This window comes from Pinus tabuliformis, chromosome 1_2, assembly GCF_031772625.1.
Source record: "Pinus tabuliformis cultivar Carrire ecotype Pingquan chromosome 1_2, CPIR1, whole genome shotgun sequence".
Classification (NCBI taxonomy): Eukaryota; Viridiplantae; Streptophyta; class Pinopsida; order Pinales; family Pinaceae; genus Pinus; species Pinus tabuliformis.
In genome coordinates, this window is record NC_142298.1 from 962,341,805 (window position 1) to 962,348,575 (window position 6,771).

Below are 6,771 nucleotides of genomic sequence, written 5' to 3' on the forward strand. Positions count from 1 at the left end.
CAATACAATACATTATCTTCATACCATTTTTCATGATCTAGCTGACGCGGGCATTCCCATGCTCAGCTTTATAAATTCATTTTCATGTACATAGGACAGACAATCGTCTGAGTGTAGACTGATGATTCTGATAGAGCCATCATCCTTTTGGTAGGATGATTATCTGTGCTGCAATGTTGTACATTTAATGTCTTTATTTTCCTGAATATATATCGCAGCTCGGATGGATGAAACTAGATCCGGGGTCTTCAATCTCATCCGATCTTCACTCGAAGTACAAGTCGATCGATGTGAGAAATGTTCTGAAGTCGAACATGGAAAGACATCACTTGATTACCAGTCAATGATGTAAACTATTAACAAGCACGAGAGGAATCACCGATAATGATAATGACCCTCAAGGTAATATAGTACAATTCACGTGGTGTGAATAAAGGACTTGGCGTTGAACACCACGCAAAATATTTCGGTCGAAGGCCATTGATGTAAACCTGTCACCGGAAGTGAGAAACTTGCCATTGAGGCATGCAAGCTTCAAAGTACTGAATGGGGTGTTCCTAGACCAACTTCTTGGATAATGAGCTGATGTCAACAAGAAGTGATCCGTCATAAGAGGGCCTTAATGAATCCCACATCAATGACACGAAACGGAGCAAATGATTTTGATGGAGGTGAAAACGATCTGATGATATATGGTTCAGGATGGCGGTCATGAAAGTATGGAGCATAATGTATGGTAGTGGGTGGGACATAGGTGACTTCTCTGGATGACTTCTCTTGAACATGTCGGCGACACTTATGTGATGGATTGGTAGCATTAACCCCAAATGTGGATGGTATGGCGTGACCATGGTGATGTGACCGGTGAATGAAACAACCCAACCCAACTCGGACACGGAGTGGAAGTGTCATGTTCAAGAGCGACTTACTACCAATAAAGATTCTCTGAGTTTTCTTCCCAAATTTTCCCCAGTCATTGCTGACCAATACCTCTTTATTTTTATCAAGCTTGAGGAGGATAACATATGCTTGTTCTATAATTTGCCCTTCGGGCAAACCCATCGCTATGTTTTAACGCGCCTAGCGATAGTGAAACTCGTTCTCGTCTAAAGACAAGTTTGTCGCTATTAATCTTTTTAACGAGTTTAACGACAAAGATAACTCGGTCCTTTTCATTTTTAGAGAGTCTGAAAAGGTACGTAAAGGTAACTCCAAAATTCCTTTTTCGTCATCTAATCCCTTAAGTCCGAAAAAGTATAAAACAATACAGAAGGGATGAATTTTTTATAGTTTTAACGAGCCGAACAAAACAAGCACTCGATCTTTTTGTGCAATAATCCCTCAGGTCCAAAAAGATTAAAATCTAGAGGAGGGATAGCACTTCCTGTCCCTTTAACGAGCTGGAAGGCCAAGGACTCGGCAATATATTCATATTTTACGAGTCAGTTGAAAAGAGCTTAAAGGAGACTCGTCTTTTGAGGAACGAGTGATAAAATGGGTAGCAACTGATTCCAGGTAAGGTTTGGAATTTTCCAATCATGGCAGTGTCACAAGGATGGCTAGTGAAATCACTCTTCGCAGCTGTTCCTCAAAATGGGTAAACAATCAAATGGAGGTGACAGTGCAAACACGACCAAGGCTTTAATGGCTGAAGTACTACATTCACGGTGGTTATTTACCGGGGAATAGTTCATTTTTTAACGAGCTTAAACGCGGGTGGAAACATTTGCTCGGTCCAGGTTTATTTTTTAATGAGCTTGAACCTCGCGGTAAACACTGCTCGGTCCGGGTTTATTTTTTAACAAGCTTGAACCTCGCTGTAAACACTGCTCGATTAATCCAGTCATATGATAAGAATGTCTCATATAAAAACGGAAATTTTTAGAGTTTTGGCCCACATCCTTTCTTTATGCAAGTTAGGAAACGACTAATCCAAAAAACAGATAAATAATCGCTCTTTGCTTGCACTCCAAAAGGTTTGCATGCCCCCAGGTATAAAACAGAGTTTCAAGGTTACCTCTACTTTAGTCCGTTAAAACATTTGTTTTACCGAGAGAGGCCTACCTCTTACAGGCTACCCAAAGATTTTTCTATTCACGGCGCAAACAAAACACTTCTTCGGCGATGTCTACCGAGATAAACAAAGTTGAGTGGCGGCGATCGCCAACTCACATAACTTTGACAAGAGAATCTTGTTCTAGAATAACCCCTCTTCCAATCACGGACGGGGTACAGACTAGTCATATTATCCCGCAGAAACCTACCCTATACCCGAAGTTTTCCTGTCGAAGCAGACCAGGATGCATGCCCCCTGGGTTTCAGTCATATCCCTCTGAATTACTCGTGCTCATCGGGAGGACGGACTGGTGATTGAGACATTTCTTGCGTGAAAATACCATTCAGGGATGGTATATGACTATTTGCTCTGTATGATCCAAGGAATGAAAGCTGGTCCACGAGCTTGACCACTCTTCCTTCGTGCGGAAAACACATTACTCTAAAGAGTGAGGAGAGAATTGCTCCCATGCATTAAATATAGTCTCGTCCAAGGAGTAGATTGTAATCTAGGGGTCCTTGAACTACCATTACGTTCAGGTGAATGGTTTTCCCTCTCAATGTTATGGGCACATCGTGAAGGATCCCTAAAGGTCGACTGGTTCCTTTATCAAAGCCCGTCAGATTTCTCATCTCAGGAAAAAGCGATGGCGAACCAAGCGCTTTCCAAGCAGTCGAGGAAAGGATACTCACAGAAGCCCCCTCATCCATGATGGTACCAGCCATAACCATTCTATATATTTGGACGATAATTCAGAATGGTATGCTAGCTGGTAAACGGAGTCTGCCTAGTTGATTCCAGTCGAAGGAAACAACTAGGTTGCTTGGAGGTGGGACAGAATAGACGGCCGGATACGACTCTGGAAAATTTCCTTCCTGCGGTAAAGGAACGGGTATATTGCCCCCATGTCCGTTGGAGTCTGTGCTTATGAAGAGAACTTGGACGGTGTCATCCTTGTTCTCCTCAGTGAGTGTATCATCTGAAGATGAAACCTCTGAAGGCAAGACCGGGTCAACTGCCGCCTCGACCTTTTGACTTTAATCTGGTAATGATCCAGATGGTTTATCTTCAATGATAGGCGCTTCAGCCGACCACATGAGTGGGCCAGCCGATTTTCGACTAGTGACGGACTCGGCAAGAGTTTTTTGTATCCAGGAGGAAGTCGTAACAGTGAAACCGGACGATCATCCAAAACTCTTTTAGCTTCGTCTAAGAAGGGACAACGGTGGACAGCATGATCGCCTTCACACAGTTTACAAGGAAATCTATATTTTCCTTTTTGTCCTGGGACTTCACTTTCACTAGTCGACGGTGTGTTTTCAACATGATCATCAGAGGTCGACGACACCGGGTTGTGCAATCTAGGAGACCAGTCCTTTAATATCCTAGGGATGCAAGGACAATCTCTATGAAAGTGGTCTTCTTTGCAAATGACACATGGCAATTTAGGCCTGGTCGGTGCAGTGTGTGGATTTTCGTTAGACGACACTCATTTTCCCCCATTCGCCTTTGGCTCCTTCTTCTTCTTCCCTTTCTTCTTCTTTTCCTTCTTCTCCTTAGGAACTTGATTTTTGGCTTTACCAGCCCCATCAAGCGAAGAGGAAGGAGGAGAAGAAGAATTAGAGGAAGTAGAAGGTTGGTGGGCAACTCTGGACTCGTCTAATTGCTGATTCGATTGTTCAGGAATAGTGGTGTTCTGAACGACAGAGGTTGAGAAGAGCCATACAGGAAAACCAATTGTCAGTCCTGGAAGCGACAATGTGGCCATATGGGGTGCACCAACATCTCCCTAAGAGGAGAAGGGACTAGGATTTCCACCAAGGGGAATTCCTTGGTTGGTAGACTCCATTTTCTCAACCTAAGATCAACGTAGGAAAGGGGTAGTGAATATTCCGTTTAAAATAAATTTTTAGACGCTTTGACACATCTTGTTTTTTCAGTTTTAAAGAGTCGAGAAAAAACAAAAGATGACTCTAGTCTCCTTCGATTTTTAATGAGCCTGAAGTGACAAGTGCTCAGATGGACCTTTTCCATTAAGGAGTCTGAAAAGGAACGAAAGGGACTGCTCTGGAGATCTAGGTAGAGTGAGTACCAAACCAATCGCAAAACTGCAGAATACTTTTTACGGTACGGCAGTCAATCTTCCCGAATGCTGTGTTCAGTGCATTGCGATCGATAGGGCGGCAGACACAGCTTCCTATGGATAAAGGATTTAAGCCTATAGGGGTCTCCCAATACATACTCGATGGTACGTGGGAGCACAAGTCCGTACTGGCACTTATTATCTCAAAGTGGAGGAATCACCCAACCATCAGTGAGGACAATAGTTACCAGGCTTTACAACGCCGGAATACGTCTCTAGCCTAGACCTCTAAATGTTGTGCGTTAAGTTCCAAAGCGTTGTTAGATTCATTGAATTTATTTTAAGTTGATCTTTCTTATGAAGTTTTCCTTTTGGGTTCACCATGAGATGTAGATGTAATTCCTAAAATTCAATCTAAAGATGATAAGCAAACTTTTATCTCTTTTCAGCAATGAAAATCCTGGCTACAAGGGGAAAAGAAAGACACAATCTTTTCTCAAAGAGCAAAGAGCACACTGTAAATGCACTTTCCTAAATCAAGCCAAATAGACTGTCAATATGTAAATGCACATGTGCATGTATTTGTTTTCGACTTTCTTAATATTGATGCTAAAAAGAAAGTTGATGTACAAATCTGAATTTGCTTTCAAGCGACAAACACAAACAAGCTTCTTTTCGAAATCAAAAGATAAAGACGATTACGACGCTTTACGATTTTGAAATAAATACTTGTTTTTGACACTAGAAAATCACAAATTCAGACCAAAGGCAAAAGTAAAAGTATAGTCAACTATCAACAATAATCACACTTTCTCCTATGATCGAAATCGACACTTGCGACAGATCTAAATCAAAGGACAACAGTACGACTATTCTACTTTTGCAATGGAAAACTGTAAATGACGCAACAAACACACAAAAACATCTACAGTTATTTTGTACAAAGGAGGAGGAATTATAGCAAGGAAAAGGGGTTTTTAAACAGACACATACATTGATCATAGGCTGTAAAAATCAGAGACAAAACTGGAAAGAATGAAGCACAAGAACCTCAGCTACACAAGGCTAGTCTGATCAGCGCACCGGTAACACAGAGAAACTGGATTGCAGTGTAGGTTGCCCTTTCGGGATCTACGCTGAAATGCAGGAACTCTTCACAGTGTCTGCGCTGGGGCAGAAATGAGAATTCTATCTGGGTTCTGGGTCACGGTTTGTAGTTTAGTCTTTGGTTTTTGGCCGAGTAAAAGCAATCAGTAATGCACAATCAGGGGGTAGATTTAAGGAGGGTCTAAGAGCTATCACAAAGGGCAATCAGATCATTTGTGAATCAGCTATTCAAATCATAAACAGATCCAGTGAATGGATTGAAATAGCAGATGTCTACTTTGCATTTGTTATGGAAAATGCAATTCGAATGCTACTTATAAGTTTATGAAACAAACAACAAAAAGATACACAAACAAACTAATTAGACAATCCTCCCCAGTATGGTCGCCATTTTGTTACCAGGAAAAGTGTCTATTTAGAACTGCTCTATCCCACTAAGGTGTGACAGCTGCCTTAGAAACAAACATAGAAAACTATTTTTGTATTTCCTTTATGAATTAAAGATAGAGGGCGATAGAAAGAACCAACATGTGTCTTGCGCTAATCCTTTCACAATCCCTCTCTTCTTTGAGGGACTTAGGAGCCCTTGGTTTATGGACATTTCATTCTTGGTGCTGCAAGGCACAAAAATTTCTATAACAGTTGGTTAGGGCCCAACCAACCCAGAACGTTTACCCTATTTCCTGTTTCTTATAATTTATGTTTATATTGTCAAGTGTGATTTAAATGTTTGAGTGAAAGCAGATCTGCTATGTGAAGTAGTTAAATTTCCTTTCCCTGCACCTGATTTCATATTATTTTTCCTGCCTGGTCCAAGAAGGAGAAATAAACCTTCACCAGTGCACATTGGTGTGCTATTCCTTTTCCTACACCTGATTTCAAATTGGTTTTCCCACCTGGTCCAAGCAGGAGAAATAAACCTGCACCAGTGCACATTGGTGTGCTATTCATTTTCTGCAATTCTGTTTGATTGGTTTTCCCATCTGGTCCAAGCAGGAGAAATAAACCTGCACTAGTACACGTTGGTGTGCTATTCCTTTTCTGTAGTTCTGTTTGGTTGGTTTTCCCCTCTTGGTCCAAGCAGGAGAAATGAACTTGCACCAGTGCACCTTGGTGTGATGTAGCAAACCTTTCTAGCTTACTTCCCACAATTTTCTTGCTTTCATTAAACACTTTATGACATGATAAATTATATGGATTGTTTGTCTATTTCTGCACTCTGTCAAAATCAGAAGCATTCATTTTTATGTGTGCAATTTGATTTCACAGTATAATAACACTTGCAGTGACTAAGCACTTATTTTAAGAATTAAATGCTAAGTGCAAGAAGCTCTGATCTAGTGCAAGAACTAGTTTCTTGCCACGGGATCTGAGTGCTCTGAACCTAAAAAAGTTCAAGCCCTTGCACAAAGTAAAATGCTTTTAGTAAAGACACCATTTATACCCTCTGCATAAATCTCTGTTCCTACACTAGTGCAAGCAAACTGCGATAGTGCAGGACAGATTAGTGCAAGAAGGAAATCTC